Source organism: Haemaphysalis longicornis, unplaced genomic scaffold, assembly GCF_048455015.1.
Source record: "Haemaphysalis longicornis isolate Haplotype H1 unplaced genomic scaffold, Haemaphysalis longicornis Haplotype H1 scaffold_7, whole genome shotgun sequence".
Classification (NCBI taxonomy): Eukaryota; Metazoa; Arthropoda; class Arachnida; order Ixodida; family Ixodidae; genus Haemaphysalis; species Haemaphysalis longicornis.
In genome coordinates this window covers 54640517-54663383 of record NW_027526422.1, presented here as the reverse complement: position 1 = coordinate 54663383, position 22867 = coordinate 54640517, and positions in this window count along the sequence as shown.

Sequence of the window (22867 nt, the reverse complement as noted above, 5' to 3'; positions counted from 1 at the left end):
ATGCAGGGTATGCGTATTTTGAATAACTGAGCTGTTTACAAACTATTTGATTTCTACTTTTGTGCTTTAATGAATTTAATGAATTTAAAAAATATTTCCGGTTGAGCTCTTTTGTACCGTGTGCAACGTAAAGTGTTTCATTTCTTTTTTGAAAGAGATGCAAATGGAGGAAATACCCTAACTTTTAAGATGTAGAAGTAATTTTCATAAATGTTGCATATTTCTCTGGTACAGAACCACAACACCTAAATGAATTTTTATAACTGGACGGCAAGCACATAATAAAGTGTACCAACCTTTCTGGTGCTCTCTATGCAGAATGTTTTAAACAAACGAGATTGAGAACACTGCATTGATTCTTGTTGTTGGGTGAGCTCGAAGTCTGGCGACCATTGTTATAATGATAAACAATTGTGTGCACAGCAGATTAATGTTAAATAAAATTGCTTAGGAAATTTGGAATTCCTTGATTTTGGTCTAAATTGCCGAGCTCATGGCAAAAATATATGTAGTGAGGCCAATTAAATAAGTTCGTGTGGGGAGATCAGATACTTCATTACTATATGCTGCAGCCCCATAGGGATTTCGCAGGTGCGCAGTAGATAAGCCATATAGCCTAAACACTTCTGATTACAAATAGTGGGACATGGCAAAATATTAAAAAAATGGGGAAACCTGAGTAGTATGCGAAGCAGCCATGGGGTCGACTCAAGTTCCCATTAGTTTTCAGTTCGATGGCGGCGTTGCGGGAGGAGAATGAGGGGAGCGGAGCACGAGCGCGCGTCATTTATACCGCGGAGCTACAGTGGCGCCCCCAGCGGAGTATGCAGCGGCTACTAACCCTAAGCTGCTTCGCATGATCGCGCGTGGAGCCGCAGGTGTTGCCATTCGTTGCGCAATCCCGGAGAGGAGAGGAACTTCGGAGAGGAGAGGAGGAACGGCGCAGAGCAGAGGAGATTAGGCAAGGACAGGAGAGGAGAGGGAGGAGGATCCGCATGCGGAGTGGGGGTCTGGACCGTCTGGACGCCGCACAACGGCGGTAGGAACAGGCGTGACCATAAGCTGCTCCGCATCTGAAAGAAATCGTGGCATTAAACATTCGTGGACGATGACAAGATAAAACGGATTCAGGTGCCCGTATATGTCGTATCTTGTCTTCGTCGAAGTAAGTTTTTTTTCGTCGGCTACAAATTTTGCGGCGGCATATTACCCGCTCAGTCATACGTCCTTCGGCTGCGGCGCATGATCAAAGTCAGGTGCGATTACGCGATTTTCTTGCTGTTTCACCGAACAGGGCTACCACAGAACAGGAAGGATTTCAGCTTCCTCGTAGCAATGCATAGTGAAGAATGCAAATCCCCAAAAACGCTTTAGAATCCAATTGTCATGCCAAGCCCAAGCCAAAAAAAGGCGGTCTATCCATAAACCGCCACGACAACATGGATTACCACGCGCAGTTTCCTCTCTAATATACTTACTAAGAAACTCTATGGTTCGCACACGGGAACGACATTAGCGAGTTTTAGTATACGCCTCGAGATTCGCGATCGCTGCGCCGCCTGCCGCCGCTTCTCCGCGGCGTTTGCGGGATTAGCGCTGCGTGGCTGATAGGTGGTCATGCAGTGTTTTGGTTCTCTTTCGCTTCTTTTTGCCTTACCGCGCACTAAATAACTTGTCATGGTGACGTCTGTAAGCTAACTGAACGTTTAGGGCGCTTAAAAAAACAGTTGCGTCTTGGTAGAGCGCTCGAACGCCAACAAGAGCTACCCGGGGAGGCGGTTCTGCGCGCTTCTTGGCCGCTCTTGCGGTCGTCGGCGACGGCAGCAGCAATCACCGCTGTCGCCTTCTAACACGTCAGCACAAGTGAATTCTATTTATTGTCACCTCGTTTAGACCTGACATTGGCACTGTAAGAGGTTGGTTCGTTTCGCAGCGCAAACAACAAATGCGGCTTTGCTTCGAATATGTACGTCGTAGAAAAATATATTTCGGGGATGTGATAACCCAATAGCTGACAAAAACTTGTGCCTTTTATGGGAATATAAGCCACGCGAAAATGTTAAGTACACTCAAAGGCTGTGCATTGTCAGATATGTGCCCACTCATGCCGTATAGTAAGAACCAAGGTATATAATGAAACCACGGGAAAATGAATGGTCTGCAAGTCAGGAATAAATAGAATAGTCGTACGGGAATGAAAAAAAAAACCGAGAGCAGCTTCTGAAATGCTAAAGACGTTTGTTTGAGCAAGGTAGTATTTACCAGACCAACTAGATGCGAAATGCACTGATATTTCGCTAGACATAAGGGGGGGGGGTGAGGAGGAGGGCGCTCAACTATCGTTTGTTTACAAATGCGGAGCGAAATCAACGAATGAACGTTTTAGTAATCACACACACAAGCTGCGTGTTCACTTTTCGTTTGTTTTTCGCCTTCAACGATCGGCTGATCACTCGGCGGACGCATTTTTCGAAGAATACAGGGTAGGCAGTTCACAAGAAATACGAGGTGTCGTTGAAAGAGTTGATTGATTGATTGCAGGGTTTAACACGCCGACGCAACGGAGACGATGAGGCACGCCGTAGTGGAGGGCTCCGCATTAATTTTGACCACCTGAAGATCCTTAACGTGCGCCGAAATCTCGTACACACGGGCTCGTTTGGAGAGTGTCGTATATGATAAGGGTCTCTGATTTCGGTTTATGCTAGATTCTGCAGTCTCGCTGTGTCACACGACGATGTTTCGAAGAAGCGTTTGGTCGCGGTCGCGGATTACTCTATAAGCCCATACTCTCGCTTCTCGTGGAGGATAAATGTAACAGATGAATCTTTGCGAGCGCTCACCTCGGGACAAGACGACCCAGCATTAAATTTGTCGTCGTGTGCTGACTCCGGAGTGTAATTTTGCATTATCCATCGTACTTCTTTGGTACAATGTTTGCGAAATTTATGCCGCATTGGCTTGTTCAGGGTACTGAGCAATATCTGATATGTGATATTGGCAGGCGTAACTTGCGTGCTGTCAGGTATGAGTGCTCCGCTAGATTTTGTAGTGCACAAAGTCGATTTACATCATAGTGTGTATGGCCGCAACATGACCATCGGAGGAAACACTGCTTACAGAGACACTGCCACTAAATTTCAGGGCAGCGGAATTGCAATCAGCTGCATGCAAATGCTCGCTTCGGGACGCTGGCCTGTGACACACGCCCGGCGCTCATATAGATCTTTCTAAGATCGCGTCATAAACGTTTATACTCTCGTGAACCCACCAGGCTTGCAAACAGAGTGCCTGCTCCACGTTATTCGGTATTTCGAACGGGGACAAACGGTAAATCGCTGTCTTGAACGAGCCCCAAAAGCAACGGCGACAGGGGGGAGCAGGCCGGGGACTCCCGCTCCTGCTTTCGAAACGGGCCGCTAGGGGGATTTCAGTGGCGCCCCTACAGGCCGCGCTCGAGGCGTATAGCGTTTGCTGCCTTTGCGTACGCTGAACGCTAAGTTTTTGCTTCACGCTACGTCAAAACTGCGAGAGGAGTTTTAGTAGAGCGTCTGATCAATTTTGCGTAGCGGCACGCTAACGCTTTCGGCACCACTTATTCAACAAATTGAGAACCCGCCGCGGTGGCTCAGTAGCTAAGGCGTTGCGCTGCTGAGCACGAGGTCGCGGGTTAAACTCCCGGCCACGGCGGCCGCTTTTCTGTGGGAGGCGAAAAGCAAAAACGCCCGTGTGTACGAGATTTCTGCGCACGTTAAAGATCTCCAGGTGGTCAAAATAATCTGGAGCCCTCCACCACGGCGCGCATCATCGCCTGCGTTGCGTCGGCGCGTTAAACCCTAAAATCAATCAATGAGCGAATTGAGAAATGACCCGCCCGTCGGCTGACCTCCCATCGTAGTGCTGGACTGTTTGGACTTTCCCGACTACCGAAACCAGTGAAAACAAACGCTTTCCCGTTAGTATACTGAATGCAAAACGTCCATAACATAAGATAAATCTCCCCTTACCTGACCACGCTTGCTAAAGGTAGTTCTGAAGCTCCGTGGAACTTTTTTAGCTTTTAGCACGAAAGTGTTTTATTCCGGGGTACACAAATCTCACCGACGTCGTATCCGTCACGCAAATGACATCACCACAAAAATTGGCGCGGCGGCGCTAGGTTACGAGCCCACGATCACTCTGGCCGCAACGGGAGGTGTGAAACGCTGTCCCGACTTAGGCATGAAGTCATGGCCCGGTACCTGTACGAACGTGCCTTATGTCCCTCCTTCTAACTTGTCCATTCAGATGGTGCCGCCGTCCAGGAGAGGTGAAGCGAAGCAGTGCATCATGACGCTAATGAGCGCCTATAGTTGGCGCCTCGATAGGGCCATGTGTAGCAGCGAAAACTGCTGTTTTTACCCGTCCTCCACCCATGTGGAACGCCACTCCGCTTGTGGAACGCCGACGCCGTGTTCCACAAGCTCATCTCGGCGCAACGCAAGCGTCTGGCGTACACGCCACGGAGCAGGACCAATGTTGTCGCACCTTTGCCTAAGCAACCCGCAAGCACGACGCCGCTCACCAAGGACAACCTCAAGTAGGTTGATGACAACCTCAAGCAGCTAAACGTTTCTTTTTAGCTCGCCGAGGTTGCCAAGACTTGTTATCTTAATCACGAGCATAAAATCACCGACCGGGCCGATTTCGTTGCTCACCTCCACCGAATTTTCGGATCGTCGGCAGCTCGTTCAGGACTACACCTGTAATCCTCACCAAGGACACCCACAAGACTGCTGCCGACCCGCAAATTATGCCCCTTTCGCAGTAGCGTACTGTGACTTCACCAAACGATTCGCTGACAACCCGTTCGGTTTCGTTCGCATGGTTTGCGAGCGCCTGAGGTTATAATCGGATTCCCGCAATGCTCCGGCGCGTGTAATCCAGTGTCTAATGTTGATTCGTCTAGCGGTGCCATAATGACGAAATATAAATATCGATGCACACTAAACATTCACATCGGTACGTATGCTGCAGAGGCTCCGCCTTCCGCCAGCAGTATGCCACTTTGTGGAGTCCTTCCTTCACAACCGCTCGTTTTCTATCCACAGAGGCAAGGAGCGCGTGGGACACTTTGTTTCGGAGCGAGGCGTGCCTCAGGGCTCCGTATTGTCGCCTGTGCTGTTCAACGTGGCCCTATTACCCTTGGCGTGGCAGCTGGATAGCATACTGGACACGTTTTTCCACGTCTATGCGGGCAATATAACTGTGTGGTCGGTGCACGACAAGTTGTCTCGTGAAGAAGAAGGTCTACAGGCTGCCATGGACATTACCTGACAATGGTGTTCACTTACTGGCCTGAAATTGTCTCCACAAAAAACCATGTCTATCACAAATTGAAAGGGTCAACAACGGCTGTCGCAGACACCGATATCCCTGTTTTTGAATGGTGAAACCCTTGCCGCCACTAATCATATGCGTATGCTTGGGCTGGAAATCAGTGCAGCTGGGCCGGAATCCGCAAGGGTCACCAGCAAAAAGCTACCACCATGTTACACTTGTTCCGCCGAATCGGCCCAGAAGTCAAGGGGTGCCTCCTCTGGAGTCATGCGTACGCTAGTGCCTGCTATCTTCCAGCCCCGACTCGTTTACCAAGCCGAGTTTCAACACCTTACCTTGCGCGACTAGAATCGCATAGAAACTGAAAATAGAAAATCAATACCAGTTATCACCGAACTCCCTCACATGACCTCTGTACGGGCACTTCAAGCCAAGGCGCAACTGAACACGCTGGATGAAATTGTACATCAGCGTCGATCGGCTCGTCGTTTAAAAATGCAATCGCTTCCCGCCGCGGCAGCACTACTATGATCGTGCTTCGCCTCTGCTGCCTCGCTCAGTGGAGCCCCCTCCATGGCACCGACCTCAAGCTACGGACAGCCGTCCTCTAGGGTGCATAAAAAGCATTCAGCACGCAGAGAAGCAAGTCAACTCAACTTAACTCTAACTCTTGACTTGCCAGAGGGCCTTCAAGCGCACATGAACGCAGGGGTAGCCGACGGCATCCTCCACACAAGCCTTGCCTGCCCCACTATGCCATGCATCAACCAGGCATGCATGTATTTCGCAGAGGCGCCATTTCTTTGTCTGTTGGCGGAACTGGTTGCCATTCGTGATGGCCTGTGTGCTTTAGCTTCTGAGCTCTGCGCTACCCCACCACCGCGATTGGTATTATACACCGATTCCACACCGGCTTCTCAAGAGCTCCTGCGCGCAAACAGTACACTGGGCATTATATGCTAGATGCACCAGATACTCCAATCATTCCCGTGCCCTGTTCGCGTCCTCTGGACCCGCCGGAGGACGACCACGCACGCTCTCGCCGACTCAGCCGCTCACCCGCAGCAAGTGGTGTACCCACTCCCGTTTCTGCAGCTCTTACTGGAAGACACCCTACTCACCAAGAAAGATATTCTTCGGCGCCCCAATCATGACCTTCTCTCTCCGCGTGGGTGTGTCCTTCCTGGCGGCTTAACCCGCCGTGAAGAGGTCGTGCTTCGGAGAATTCGCCTCTGCGTCGCACTGATGTCTGAGCTGTGCGAGCAACGTGGACTTCTAGCCTAGCGGATCCCTTCCCGACCTGCCCCTTCTGCCCTGCTCTGTTGTTGAGGCGACATTGAACCACTTGCTAGGGACGCGTCCAGGGCTGCAACCAGACCGAGCTCGAAACATCGGGCCCACAGGGCATAGCCCAGGGCACCCTCCCGATATTCATCGTGGGACGCACTGCCCAATTTACAAGAATCCGTCGCAATTCATTTCCGCAACTGGACTTTATAGTTTTGTGTATTCCGCCCGCATCACATTGTGTGGGGTCTTTTTTTTTGCTTTCCTTCTGTGTCGTACCCCTGTTCTGCTTTGTCCGTCGTTTTCCTGATACCTATGCCCTGTGGCAAAATGGCGCAATAAAAAAGTATCGGAGTTTGAACAGCGATTGGTTCGGTTCGCGCAGACTAATTGGCGTTCGCTACCTGCCTCAAGACTTGTTCACACCGAGTTGAAAGAGAATATTGTTCCGTTGCAAGACGTGCAACAGGCGAAGTTGGCGTCAAAGACAAACGGATGTTTATATAGGGAAACTTGTGCCTCCCGAAAGAAAGCCACCAAAAAGACGTGGTCTCACGCGAAGCGCCTATCCGCCAAATCAGCCTTCTAAAGCACGAGCCGTTTCACGAACTCTCCTACACGCGCCACGCGGAGGAGCCTTTAGTTGTCGTCGTCTTCGCGGCTCCACCTCATCGCAGACGCACTCATGACATTTGCCCGCATCGTCCGGATGATCAGGGTAGTAGCTACACGCAGAAAATGGTAGAGAATGGGCACAGTCCCTGAATGTGACGTCGTGGACGTTGGCTCATCTTGAATAGTAGGGTTTCATGCGCACCACCTGAACGGTTTCAGGCTGAAGTTTACGACGTCTTGCGGGTACAGTGCTGACCGGGATAACTTTATACGTAACGTCATTCACCCGACGCAGAACTTTCTATGGTCCAAAGTATCGTCTAAGCAGCTTCTCTGAGAGCCCGCAGCGACGAACAGGACTCCACACCCACACACGGTCACCATGTTGGAAGTACGCGCGCCTGAGACGGAGATTGTAGTGGCTGGCGTCATGGCGTTGCTGATTGCTTGTGCGCACGCGAGCAAGTTGCCGTGCCTCTTCCGCTCGCCGTGTAAACTCTTCCGGGTCGACATGGTCGCCGCTGTCAGCATCTGGTAGCATAGCGTCCAACATGGTCGACACTTCGCGACCGTAGAGTAACCTAAAGGGCGACATTCGGGACGTCTCCTGTCGCGCCTTGTATCCGAAAGTTACGTACAGCAGAATGGTATCCCAAGTTTTATGCTCGACATCTACATACATGCAGAGCATGTCCGCGATCGTTTTGTTCATGCGCTCAGTCAAACCGTTGGTCTGCGGATGGTATGTGGTTGTGTTCCTATGGGAAGTACCGGTGAGCCTCATGACAGCTTCCATGAGCTGTCATGAAATATTTTAAATTCATTTCTGAGTAGCAGGTCACAGCCTATTTACCATGACCATTTTAAGTCGCAAAGAATCAGCGACCTGTGAGGGCTCAAGGGGTTCCGTATTCGTACTGCATTCCGGAGGAACATTATTCGAACCCCACCCATTACCGCAGTTATCCGATTTTCTCTAAACTTACTGAGATACCTTGTTCATAAGAGCTTCTCTCTAAAATTTAGTGACGTTTCGAGCGTTCATTAACCTGTTTTTGTACTTTGGGCAAGCGGCCATTTTGTGTGCCCTGGATGCCGCAGTTAGTGCAGTTAACCAATCCTCCACCATTAAATAAAATACATCCTGATTGGTTGAAGAATTGCGACCAAATTACTAAAAACGAACTTCTCTTGCCCCCTACCGATGCAAATAAGCAAAAAATCTCCGTGAAACTCGCCCCGTGTTTTATTTCCCGAACCATTATTCTTCCGCGGTTATTTCGCCGCCACACCCTCCTCCAAGCCATAAGTTTTTGCTGTCCTCAGGGGGTGTGATGCGTAAGCAAGGGGTTTTTGCCGCGTTTTATTATTTGAATACAGGTTACAAAAATATCGTACAGAAATTCTTATTACAGATTTTATATTTGTCACCATTTTGAAGCAACCGCTCCTAACAGGTATTAACGGGTCATGATCATCATCGGTAGCGGCGGCGGCGGCATCAGCCTATTTTAAAATGTCCACTGCAGGATCAAAGCCATTCCCATTGACTTTCAACTGCTCCTATCTTGCGCTGTCCGTACCTATGCTTGTCTCGCACATCGATCCTCATACATTCAGCCCCTCCACGGTGTCTCTTATCTCACACTACCTTTAGAGAGCGGTCTAGCGCAAGAAGGTAAGAGCCGTGAGTCGGCGGTCTTCACCCCACACAGCCTATACGGCCTTCTCAGGGGCCCACCTGATTCACTGCAGGGACTGCAGTAGAACTCAAGAAGCTTTAGACCACTGACACCCCTACCGTACACTCTCCCTTCCCCTCTTGACCTAGAGTGCTCCTGGAATGTTAAAGACTGCCTCACTCTCGTTCCTATTCTTTGCCACAGAATTTCCATATCTCATCCCCACCCGACCCCATCTAGTTATCAGTCTTTCCCCAATTCTCCCCCAACCACTCGGTTGGCAGTCCCCCTCCCCAACGATCTGCCGGTCACCAGCTATCCGATGTCGATCCCATGTCAACCCCAACTCTCCATTCCTCCCAATTTGAGCTAAGATTATCGTCCACGAGAGTGTGCTCTTTAACCCAAGACGCTCATTTTGTATTTCCAAGCGTTAATCCTAGCATACTTCTTTCCATTGCTCGTTGGGATGACCCTGTTTTCTTTTAGGGTCGTAATAAATCCTCCCTAGTTGCTGTGCTATAAGTCGTCGGCGGAGGCACCTGGGTTTTGTACTATCTTTGTTAAAGTGAAAGCCTCAAGTCACTGTAAGACACACCTGTAAACAGATGGCATTTTAACCAAGATCTGCATAGTAGCAGACCGATGGCAACCGCAACGATGACAACCGCAACGATGACAACCTCAAGCAGCTAAACGTTTCTTTTTAGCACACCGAGGTTGCCAAGACTTCTTATCTTAATCACAAGCATAAAATCACCGACCGGGCCGATTTCGTCGCTCACCTCCACCGAATTTTCGGATCGTCGGCAGCTCGTTCGGACAGCGGGAAGAAGAAACTAGAGGGGCGAGTCCTCAGGAATCCTAGGACTCGCCTGTACCTGTATATTGATACCTGTATAGGATACCTGTATATTGAAGACGTATTAGGTCTTTGCCGGAAGATCAACAAAGACATGTCCGAGGCTGACCAGGTACGCCACATCTTAAAAGGAATGGAACAGTTCGCTTTTACTGCGCCGGGACCGGAAGTAGCGCCAGGTAGAAGAGTAGGGGTGACAGAACCGACCCTTCCGGGTTGCCCGTGTTAAGAAACTTTATTGGTTGTGAGTACCCGTGCCTCATCTTGATCTTTGCTGTTCTGTTGCTGAGAAGGTGCCGGACGTACTGGGAAAATCGCTCGCCGCATACCGTTTCTCGCAGGTTACGTGCTATGCTGCCGTGGGTTAGGTGGTCGCACCCTTCAGGTCGAGTGCCAGCACCGCCATCGGTGTCGTGCTCTCCTCTTGGCATTCTTGATCACCAATTCACGCAGCTGCACTAGGACGTCTTGCGTGCTGAGGTGCCCTCGAAAACAGTACGGGGTCGGTGGCATCGAGTGGGTGGTGTCTAGGTGCCTCTGGAGTCTCTTAAATACCACGCGGTCGACCATCTTCCCCACGCATAACGTGAGAAAGATAGGTAGCAGGTTGTTGACGTGAGGTGGCTTCCCCGAAGTTGCATTACTTGGGAATGAAGCGCACCTCCACTCCCTTCTCCCATGCTACGTTGGCGAGGTCCAGGAGTTCCGTCCGACTCTTGTCGCTCATGTTTCTTTGCACCTTGTTGGTAAAGGCGTTGATGCTCGGCGTGCTGTCTTGGTTGCTTTCGTCTATGGCCGCAACTCGGTGAAGGCCGAGTCCATGCCTTTGTTGCTCGCCCGTCGTACTCGAGAATCCCTTTGCCACTCTTTTTCGTTTTCAGGTACTTCCGCGTCTGTTTGTCCCAGCCGTAGCTGTTGATCGTTTGGGCGAGATACGGGCGCCCGAGCTCTTGTTTTCAGTGGGTTTATTAGGTGCCTCAGCAGTTTCAACATCTTCCTCGTCCACAGGATGTCCTGGAAACAGTCGCGGATCTCCATCCAGTTCTACCTGCATAGTTGGATCGCGTACTTGGCCGCTTGTCTGTTGATGTCATGGATCCATTTCCGCAGCTTCTCGTTCTGACTCTGCCTCTTCCACCTTCGGGTGAGTCCGCGCCTGGCCGTCCACATGTGGGTGAGCCTGGTGTCCACGAAGGGAACCTGCGTTGTCGTGACTATGTTCTGCGTGTACTTCTCGACTAGTTCGCGTTGTTTCTCAGCCCCCGCCCGATACCTCCTGACTTCGTCGGGGATTTTTTCGTATTCTTCGTCTTCTGTTACAGGTTTTGAGCGCAGGTTGTCCCAGTACCTGATGCTGGAGTGACCCAGTATTTCCTTTATGTTGTATTCCTTGAGGGTCACAGTTAAATTTCGCCTCTCCATCTTCTTGGCGAACTGATGGAGGCGAAATAGGGATGTTCTTTTGATGCGCGAGCCGAGAGGACCATCTCGACTCGCTCCGATGACCGACGACCGATGCTTGGAGCGGGTGAGGGATGAGGACTGCCTTCCTTGCTGGATATTAGGTTTATTTACATTATTTACATGACTCCAAGTTTACATCACGTCAGAGTGACGGTTACATTGTCACTCTGACTGCAGCAGCCTGTTCGGCCGAGATCTATGCTGAACTAGATCCCCTCTCGACCGACCCCCGACAAAACCCAACACTCCGGTTTTGATAGCAAAAACCCCGCCTCCAAAAAGGGGGCGTTCAAGAAAGAGAGAAAAACCTTTCAAAACAATTATTACAAACCATTGATTGGCCACAGGAATCAGCCAATCACACACATGTCCCCACCTGCGGTCACGTGACCCAACCCTCTCTCTTATGCACTCAAAGTGCGTTTTCTACGCACGCTGTTGCACCCGGCCAGAAAACACAGGACATCTGCGGCCTAAAGTGAACCATCCATTACGTTCAGCGGGCGGCATCTGCACAAACAACAGCCAAGCCCAGGGCCCGGAGCGGTCCCCGCGCGGCTGACCTCCCTCCGCGTGACGCCTCCCACGACGTCGGGCGTCTGCGCGCGCGGCGTGACAATGAGGGTTGCTAATTCCCTCCCAGACTAAAGGGGCGCCGCCGGCCACCTGAACAGACCACGGGGAGAGACGCTGCCAGCCGAGGCGACCATCGTCGAGGCGAACGACCCGTCGACGAAGAGCGCCCGCCGCCGGAGTCGAAGATTTTCCAAACTTACACCGCGCGCGCTTTCAACACTAAGAGATACGATCATCTGGCCGCCCGTCAGCTTGTTATGCCGAATGACCCTGCCACCCTCGACGCGACAGAGGCACTCAGGCTAATCGCCCCCATCCTTTGACACACAAAAGAACGGGCACAACAGCTCTCCGCGGCTCCGAACTTGGCGTCCGCGCGGCTACATGAAAGGGGCACGGGAAAGTAGCCACCAGCGGAGGCGACGCCAATACATGGGCCACCGGCGGCCTTCATTAATTACATGCGGAGCCCGAACTTAACACCTCCGCACTAAGAATGTTGTCCGTACACTAGCTGTACGTACAACATCAACTCTCCTGCAGGTTATGTCTTACGGCAGAGTCAGAACTAAAAAAAAACACACTCAAGCCGTTACGCAAGTACAATACAACGCGGGTACAATACAGTACATCAAAATAACTTAACCCGCTACACACCTACCCAAACAGCACAACGCGCCGGCCAACTGCACCAAAAACGGATACAACACGGCATACTCAGTTCCTTTGCCTAGCCATGGCTTGCGCAACATCAAACAATAAACGAAGACGCTCAACTACAGGGCCCGTGGCCCGTGAGAACAAACTCGTGGCACCCTCTACCATTAAAGGCAACCAACCCCACGAAGGGTATAAATGTTACAACTTGACAACTGGATGAATGACACCATCCATCCTTAACCGTTCAGCGCATGTAGGAACATTCTTTCACTCTAATGAAAGAAAAAAAACAACACCCGAACAAAACCCAAACGTACCAAAAGAGGCCACTCCTGTACAAATAAAAAAACGTTTAAGGAAGTTCAGCGCCTCTTCACGCACTCGCAGACGCCTTTTCTTTCAGAATGCACCAGATTGTTCATCCCGGTTGCGGTTCATTTGCTGTCCATATGCGATGTTCTGAAAGTTCACTTTTCAGCACTTCAGACACTAGTTCGCACGCAAGCGCCACAAGGGGGCCCTACCTGCACATTCCATGGCCCACCATGATCACATGCCAACGAGCGCAAATAAAGGAATGCACTCGCCATTGTACCCAGAGGTAAACTCCCTACCGCGCTGTAACAGCGGCTCTACTCCTCAAGAATAAAGCGTTAAAACCACCCAGCTGCGCTACTTGCAAAGCACACGTCTTACGACAGTTGAACGCAACCAACATACGCATACACAAAAGAATAATAACAAGGGGAAGAACGACAGTACAGGTAAAGTTAACAGTAATCCTTATCTGGGTGAACCCTACACACCTAAAAAAAAAACAAAAAAAAAACGCTAACAACTACGTGTGCGGCAAACAACACTGACCCGTTCTGCCTAGCACTGCACACTATTCAGCGCAACCCCCCTTCCACGGTGGAACACACCGACCGTCGCACGGAAACTGATTCCGTTTCGTGCGCCACCAGCTGATTCTACACGAACCCTGGTTTGGCTCGCGGTGTCCTCTGCTCCCGGGAGAGAAGGAACACCCTACCCGGCGGTAACGCCTACGACGATGTCGCACCTGCGCCGCCACACCTGCCCCCGCGTTCCGCGTTCTTGGGCCCGTCTGAATTGCCCTACGCGCAAGACGCCGCGGGCCGCCTGCACTTTCATGCTTTGCGCACGGAAGCTCAACAATTGGGCGCGCCGTTCCGCTGCCCTTGCATGCCCCTTGTGCTGCCTCGGCGACAGACGGCTGCTCATTGTCCGCCTCCACAGAAAGAAGTTCGGCAGCTAAGACATCTGCCGCGCGAGATTCCACGATCTCATCGGTAGCAGTGGGAATGCTACGGTGTCGCTCAACAACTGGGGTGGCTTCGGCCACCTCCACTACATTCCCACTCTCCTCATCCTGTGGCGCTCGAAGCGCCCACGAGGGAACAAACACTGTAAAAACATTGGTATCGTCTTCGAGTCTACCAATCCTGCGAAGCTTCGCTTTTTCGTAAGCGATCTCCGCTCTTCCTTGCGCTAATTGAGCACTGAGCTCTTCACCCGTCCACACGGACGGGCTACCCGCGCCCCTGCTACCCGCTAGCCTTGCTTTTTCCAAAGCGTGCTGGGCATTTTTGAGAGCTAATTCAGCTCTCAACTCCTCGATCTCGAGCACAATGGCACTAACCTTCCGGTCGGTGCCGCGACATCCCGTTAGCATAGTGGCCATGGTGAACCCGGAGAAAACAAATCAGGGCCCACCTGTGCCCGCTCCGGGTTCGGCCGGGTCGCAGTGTCGCTGGTGCAGCAGCTCGTGGACCCGATGCGCCGCTCTCGCCGCTGGGATGGGGCCGTGCTCCCTGGGCCAGAGCCCACGAGGCCTCCCGCTGAGGTGTCGCCCCGTTGAACCGCGGCTTTCGCCGCCCTGGGCCGAAGCCCACGAGGCCTTCCGCTGAGGTGTCGCCCCGTTGAACCGCGGCTTACGCCGCCCTGGGCCGAAGCCCACGAGGCCTCCCACTGAGGTGTCGCCCCGTTGAACCGCGGCTTACGCCGCCCTGGGCCGAAGCCCACGAGGCCTCCCGCTGAGGTGTCGCCCCGTTGAACCGCGGCTTACGCCGCCTGGGCCGAAGCCCCCGAGGCCTCCCGCTGAGGTGTCGCCCCGTTGAACCGCGGCTTACGCCGCCCTGGGCCGAAGCCCACGAGGCCTCCCGCTGAGGTGTCGCCCCGTTGCCGTTGAATCGCGGCTGCTGCCGCACTGAGCCGGAACTCACGAGGCCTCCCGCTGAGGTGTCGCCCCGTCGATGCTTGGAGTCTGGCTCGTCGTTGGTCGGAGCCGAACCTTGCGTTGAAGGAGTCTCTCCGCAATGCCCCACCAGCTCCAGCCGATGGTCGTGGTCATCCTGTCGGCTGCGCCAGTTAAATTTCGCCTCTCCATCTTCTTGGCGAACTGATGGAGGCGAAATAGTGATGTTCTTTTGATGCGCGATCCGAGAGGATGATCTCGACTCGCTCCGATGACCGACGACCGATGCTTGGAGCAGGTGAGGGATGAGGACTGCCTTCCTTGCTGGATATTAGGTTTATTTACATTATTTACATGACTCCAAGTTTACATCACGTCAGAGTGACGGTTACATTGTCACTCTGACTGCAGCAGCCTGTTCGGCCGAGATCTATGCTGAACTAGATCCCCTCTCGACCGACCCCCGACAAAACCCAACACTCCGGTTTTGATAGCAAAAACCCCGCCTCCAAAAAGGGGGCGTTCAAGAAAGAGAGAAAAACCTTTCAAAACAATTATTACAAACCATTGATTGGCCACAGGAATCAGCCAATCACACACACGTCCCCACCTGCGGTCACGTGACCCAACCCTCTCTCTTATGCACTCAAAGTGCGTTTCCTACGCACGCTGTTGCACCCGGCCAGAAAACACAGGACATCTGCGGCCTAAAGTGAACCATTCATTACGTTCAGCGGGCGGCATCTGCACAAACAACAGCCGAGCCCAGGGCCCGGAGCGGTCCCCGCGCGGCTGACCTCCCTCCGCGCGACGCCTCCCACGACGTCGGGCGTCTGCGCGCGCGGCGTGACAATGAGGGTTGCTAATTCCCTCCCAGACTAAAGGGGCGCCGCCGGCCACCTGAACAGACCACGGGGAGAGACGCTGCCAGCCGAGGCGACCATCGTCGAGGCGAACGACCCGTCGACGAAGAGCGCCCGCCGCCGGAATCGAAGATTTTCCAAACTTACACCGCGCGCGCTTTCAACACTAAGAGATACGATCATCTGGCCGCCCGTCAGCTTGTTATGCCGAATGACCCTGCCACCCTCGACGCGACAGAGGCACTCAGGCTAATCGCCCCCATCCTTTGACACACAAAAGAACGGGCACAACAGCTCTCCACGGCTCCGAACTTGGCGTCCGCGCGGCTACATGAAAGGGGCACGGGAAAGTAGCCACCAGCGGAGGCGACGCCAATACATGGGCCACCGGCGGCCTTCATTAATTACATGCGGAGCCCGAACTTAACAGTCACACCGATCACGTGGTGGTCCGAGCCGAGGTTCTCGCAGGTGTTGTGCCAGGCAACGTCGAGGTCAAGTATGAAGGTGAAGTATTATTTATGGTTGAACGACAACGTAAACGCTGAGCTCCTTACTCTAACACCACACACCTACTCTACTGACGCTACTTCAACTCTACTTACACACCAACCAACCCCCACTGCTGCTTTTCGCGCTGCTCAGGATTCCCCCACGGGAACATGGCGTAATTTCTTTGGTTTTCCCAATCCTGTCCGACGAATTTCTCCATTTACGCTATCATTACGGTTACAAGTGTAACTTTTGCGATGTCTGCATTATTGTGGAAATGCCATGCGTTATGCGTTTTGACATTTTCCGCATTTTTTCTAATTTTTTACGTTCTCAAAATTTCTTGCGGCCAGTTATCTCTATTTAGGCTATCATATCGATTACAGGTGGAACTTCCGCGATACTTCCATTTTTGTGGAAATGGAGGGTCTTACAACGTCCTCGGTGTGGAGTTCCTCGGCAAAGAATGCTACGCGTTAAAAAAGAACACGCTTCGATTCCCACGTTTCGACCGCCAGGGGTCTGTCAGGGGCCATGGGGGAACAAACGGTACTTTTCACGCTGGCCGAATGCCTTGATTCGTAGGGCGGAATCCCTGCCACATATCTTGCCTAGCTATGCTCGTTGAGATCCTCCTAGGGACCTCAGCAGCATTAGTTGGTCGACGTAATCGATTCCGGATTGCCAAGCAATAACCGTGAGGAAGTAGATGAACCTTGAATTTCGCAACAAGCTCCGGAACTACGCTCAGGAAACCATGCATGCCATAGGAACGACGTATAGGTTCAGCTGAGTTAGACCGAGTGTGGTTGGACACCCGTACCTGGATAACCTATGGCTTGCGGCTTTGAGGATCCAGTGCTTGCTGCTAATTCTGCGACGCATCTGGATAGCGTGCTATGGGATCTAGCCTTTGGCGGCATAACTAGAGGGATTACCAGCTAGCCGGAAGCCATCCTGGTAGGCAGCCAGATAGGCATCCCGCCAGGCAGGCGACTTCATGCCTGGTAGTTGTGTACCAGGTGTAGGAACTATATATATTTTTCTATCATACCGAGGAGGACGATTTTCATTTGTGCCAACGACTGCTTATTCCGGTCCTCTTGATAACGTGACCAAGCAACAATATGCAGTCGTAAACCTGCCTGGCCGTGTTTAACTTTACATCCACCACTGAAATATATGCTCGTGTACATGTTTTTTGTACCTCCAATTTACCTACAAACAATTTCAGCGCTTAAAACATAGGTTTCAAATGGACGTCTTCCGGGGTACGTCACGCCGTGGCCGTGACATCATGGCGAGCGCACGTGCTAGGTGTGGCCGGGAGGGTGGTTGGCAAAATATTCAGACCAGCGCCCGGCTCGCATGCAATTAGGCTGCATTAGACCCGTGCAAAAGTAGAGTTTTCGTTTATGTGTTCACTTTTCTGATGCCGGTAGCCTGCTTGCTCTCGGCTACCCAAATCGTGCGAGCAAAATCAGAGGCATCAGACTCTTCTGCGTCTCCAAAGAGGTACATTCGACGGGTATTGTGGATGCGCGCAAGGCGCCCAAGAGGCTGGCAGCCAAAGCAGCGACATGGTCTGCTCCTATTCACAGCAACACTTCAAATTCTCGAACTTCAGCTGTTCTTCAAAGCGCAGTCATACTGTCTACATTGGCAGCCCGCGCTGATTCGTGCCATGAAATGATGCTGTTCCTCAACCATCTGCTATCATGCAGCACCAGAGAAAATTTCTGCTGAGAAATATTGTCATGATTTGACGTGGTAGATGTAGTGTATTGAAAATACAATGAATGCCTACCCTGTTTAGGCAACGCGAAATAAATGTTCCGACAAGCGATCCGCGATAGCCGCCTGCGGCCACGTCGACCACGACAAGTTTGAACGTATGGGAAGATCCGTTCAATACGAACGAAATTTATCTCTTTCCGGCCGCAGCGGCCGCTTTTCTGATGGAGGCGAAAAGCAAAGACGCCCGTGTGTACCAGATTTCAGCGCACGTTAAAGGTCCCCAGTTGGTTAAAATTAATCCGGAGCCCTCTCCTAGGACGCGCCTCATCTCCTGCGTTGCGTGGGCGCGTTAAACCCTACAATCAATCAATCAATCAATCAATCAATCAATCAATCAATCAATCAATCAATCAATCAATCAATCAATCAATCAATCAAATTTATTGCCTGTAAGTGCAATAAATGTTCACCTTGATCAAGTACACGATGTTTTGAGGATGCGCGAAACAGAGATGCTGGCCGTGCTCGCCACTTCAAAGTCAATGTTTGAAAAGGAGCCATAAAAGCAGCCTTATTCAGCAAGGCGATGCTAGTAAGTACTTTTGGATTACCTTCGCGGAAACAATTCAATCAATCAATCAAAGCGGATAAGAAAACCGAGTTGCCTAAATGAAAAATTCGACGATCGTTTTGTTTTGAATACCAATATTAGTCTAGAAAAACGTAAAATAGGTTGCGTTCTGACACAGCTCTAAATATGCTCTGACATATGCTTAAAACTGTTTCAAAATGTAGCACTCGTAAATGTTGTGGTTAACTTTCGAGAGTTCGAGGTAGGAAAGTATTATACCTTTTTGCGCAAATTGTATTTTGAACAGTGTTACTACCGGACTACCTTGAGTTTCCTGAATTCATGTTGGGGAAAATAAAATCAAGGACTGGGTGTTCTAAGCCGCTCATTCAGTATAGGAGGACTAATTAGTAAAAAAGGGAAAGTTTAGCAAAAATAACAAGGGCGGGCAAGAACTCAATTTTCTTGCGCCCTACCTTCATATTGTCCCCTTCGTCGGCCCTTTCCTGGTAGCGGTGTAAGTTTGAGCAGTGATAGAGTCATTATAAGTCGATTAGCGCTGCGAAACTCATTACTCTAATTGACGCCCCACAAAGGGCTTTTCCCGCGTTCCCGCCAAAAACAATACTTTTGAAGTAAGGACGTTTCTAGGAGAACAAAGACTCTTGCCATGTTTTTATGGTGCGACAAAAATTGTAGCAAGGATTAATATTTGGCGCTGATAGTCATGCGGGGAAGAAGGCGTAAGGAACAAATCAAAGAAAGGTGTAAGAAAAAAATGAGCCATATTTGAGCACGAAAGTGGCCTACAAGCCGTTTTTTTCAGCCCTGAGACATTGAGTTGGTGCTAAGGAAGAGGTGGCGTGTGCTTTTAAATTTTGGGGGTTTTACGCAACGTTGCTGCAACTGGGCATGGAGGAGCACCGTAGTGGAGGTCTCCGAATTAATTTCGGCCACCTGGTCGTCTTTAACGTGCGCCAAAATCTGTACCCACGGGAGTATCCGCTTTGGGCCTTCATCAAAAGTGTCGATATTTTAAGGCCAATTTCAATTTGTGCCGATAAGTAGCGCTGTACGATGGTGTGTTTGAGTGACTGATTCGTTGGGGCCAATTCTACACTTTGAGAGATCACGGTGGTCTGCCTGAAAATTTGTTCTGATCTGTTTGTTCAGTTTGTCTCAACCGCTGAAATGCTCTGAAAGGTCATATAAGACCTTTTTTGAGTATTGGGGCGTCGGAAGTTCCTGGAAATATACGAAATCACCAATGTCCAAACGTGGGAAAAAGTAGCCAAGCCACCGCACTGAAATTTCCGTCGCCACGACTCTCGAAAAGTTGCCAGTTTAGCGACAAATCGCCAGGTCTGGCAACTCTGATAGAAGGCTACAGTATAGACTGCGTACAGCATAGAAAAGTGCCCAGGTTGAGGTTAGGGAAAGAGGGCTTGCACCGTCGAGAGCCATATCAGCTGGCAATGGTGCATAGCAGATACAGTAGGTTTCGGTTCTCTTGACTCTGTCACGAGAACCAAAATTTGTGTTGTATATCTGTGCCCATATGTGCCTATGCGTGCTATATGTGCCTATGTGCCTATATGTGGTATATGTGCATAAACACCGGTGCATATATGTGCTAGATTGTTCTGTAGTAGTAGTAGTAGTAGTAGTATTAGTACAAAATTTTAAAGAGACTTTTAAAGTAGGAGTGGTTCCCTAGTCTGGGAATCCAAGTGATGACCAATGACCGACGCCACAGATGCCAGTAGTTGCTGGACGTCAAAGTGGTCGCTGGTAATCAGAATCGCCCACAGTTCATAGAGGGGTAGGGGGTAGGAAAGGGTGGAAGGTCGGGGTTATGCGCACACTATAATAAAATGAGGACAAGTATGCCAGGCTCATCTTTTTTTTTATTGTACTGCTGGGCTCTGAATTGTAGAATGTCACTCAACGAAGATGAGCAGTCCCATTTTTAACTACCTAGCTTATGCGTCAGTGGCTTAGCAACGACAGGCTCTACACTCTCTGTTTCATCTGAAATCCATACATTCACGGTCAATCAACTAGTGGACCCTGAATATATCTTGTTCATATTTGGTATGAAGATCTGTTGCCTTGTTGATTTTATTGTGGGGTATTACTATTTACTTGTGCATTCGCACATTAGCACGGCATCAGCCTTGCATCATTAGATGACCACCCTCGAAAATAAATTTGCGTGTGTTAATGTAACACTGGAGTATTTATTAAACCGCTACGGGTGCTGGAAAATATCGTTTACACGCTGCTCTGAAGCATTGCCTATAGCTTCAGTTTCTTTTATTTCTACTAAAATTTATATCTTTCTCACCCGCTGACCTCAAACCAGCTGTGTTTTGTAAAATTCTTGAAGCATTTTACTTGTGATATTGTTGTTTATTCAAAGCAACGGCTTATTTAAAAGCGTGAAAATATCTTCCTCCGGCAGCACATGTTCAAAGATTAGGTGTATCGAGCTCACACTTAATGTTATAATTAAATCCCACTTACAGGAATTAAACTGCTCGATCACTAACTGTGAGGAAAATCATTGAGCTGCGTGAACGCGACAACGTTGAACGTCATTACTTTGGTGCATTGGCCTAGCGAGGAATCATATGGTGTGCCCTCAACAGCCTTCACTATGCCTTGAACTACCCGAAGAGGCCCGGCATGACACTTCCCACACATGGCACTTCATGCAATCCAAATTAAGCTAAAGAATCAATTAACGTGTCCAGCGGCGTCTTCCCAGCCGCCCATCCAGACGACGACTCTCGTGGCGACTCACGCACATCGACTTTGCGAGTGGTCCTGCCTCAGCTGCAGCTTTACAGAGCCAACGGTGAACCACATGAATGGCATGGGTTTGGGAGCCATTTTGGCGTGGCGACCCACGGCAACACGGGCTTTTCTGTCAACGCCACCGTAAGGATCACTCCAGAGCACTTGGAGCGCTAACTGCTGTGAATCAATGGTCCCTCGGCACAGCTGGCAGATATTTTGACGTTCACGTCCATGACGTAGATCGAACAAGCCAAGGACAGATGATACTACTTTGCGCACACTCCGACGTCCGCAACCTCGAGACAGGCTAGCGTGAGGTCGGGAGCTCCTATCGAGTGCAACTGCTTCAGGATGGCGGTCAAAGACCACGATTCATCCACCACGACGTGCATTACGAGGGAGTGCTTCCTGCCCCTATAGCAAAAATAAAAAGCGGTTAAGACAAATTTATTGATATATCAAGTCTACGTCGGGGAACAAGCGGTCATTGCATCCACGGCTTCACCATTCCAAAATGCCAAAAGTAAGGCTCAACACAAGGATGCGCTAGCAGAAGCTAGCTATGAGGTAGCGTCAAGAGGACGAACAGACGACAAGCTCGAAGAACCGAAGGTTAAGGTTACGCAGTCGCGGACAAAGATGATTCAGCGTCACTTCAAGCCGACGGAGAAAGACGTGAAGTCCAGTACGTGATAGAAAATATACAGCCTCCACCGTGTGAGTTCGAGTATGTCTTTGTTGCTGAATTCATGAAGGGTGAATCATTATTGGAACTTTTTGACACCCGGCTAGGGCGAATCCTTGAAGTAGTGCGGCAGTATGTACAACCACTTTTGCCCATCATTTTGAGTAATTGTGACGAAACAGTAAGTCCTGTTAGAGAGGCAGCAGAACAGTGAATTGACCTGACACCCATCACGAAAACGAATTTGTCGCTACCAGAAGCAACAAACATCCAACCAACCCAAGGTAGGAACCAAATCAATCTGAGAACACCCCCCGATGCGAAGACATTCAAAGTTGCCCGGCATCAGCTTCAAATAATAGCCACATTACTTAAACACTGGAAATACTCGGTAATATGGACACACACTTTTGTTATCCGCTTCGCCTTAGCGACGCCAGGCTGTGGTGAATGCTGCACGAAGACAGCGGATGCACCATTGGAGACAAAAGAGGACGGCATTTCTCGGCAGCTTTTTGAGGATGGACATTACGTAACGACAAAATACCTGTTTGTATTACGGAAACTTTGTTCATCTCGGGAATAGTTTGTCGCGGCTGGGAGTATGGGTGGCACTATGATTCGACCCAACAGGACACAGCGACTTGTGCGACTACGGAGTCATCGTTAGAGTCAAATCTGTTTTGCACAGTTACAAGGCGCTTCACGAGAAAAGAGGCTCGCGTGCTTCCAGACAATGCATGCAGGATTGGGTTCTTCCAACTGCAGGTGCGACTCAGTGTGGAGAAGCTTGAGACTGGCCAGGAGCGGCGCATCTGCAGAAACTCCTACGAGAAGCCTAAATTCCGCTAAATCTTTGCGACGAAATGTGGGACTCCCTGCATGCACATTAACTTAAAAAACGTGCTAGAGGACGATGCGGGAATTTGATCGAGATGTGCTAGCTGTGCCACTGGAGAATGTGTTGACTAGCTACTAACTACAATGTGCGGCACCGCGTTTGTACTTCACACCATTCCTACGTGACTCCTACT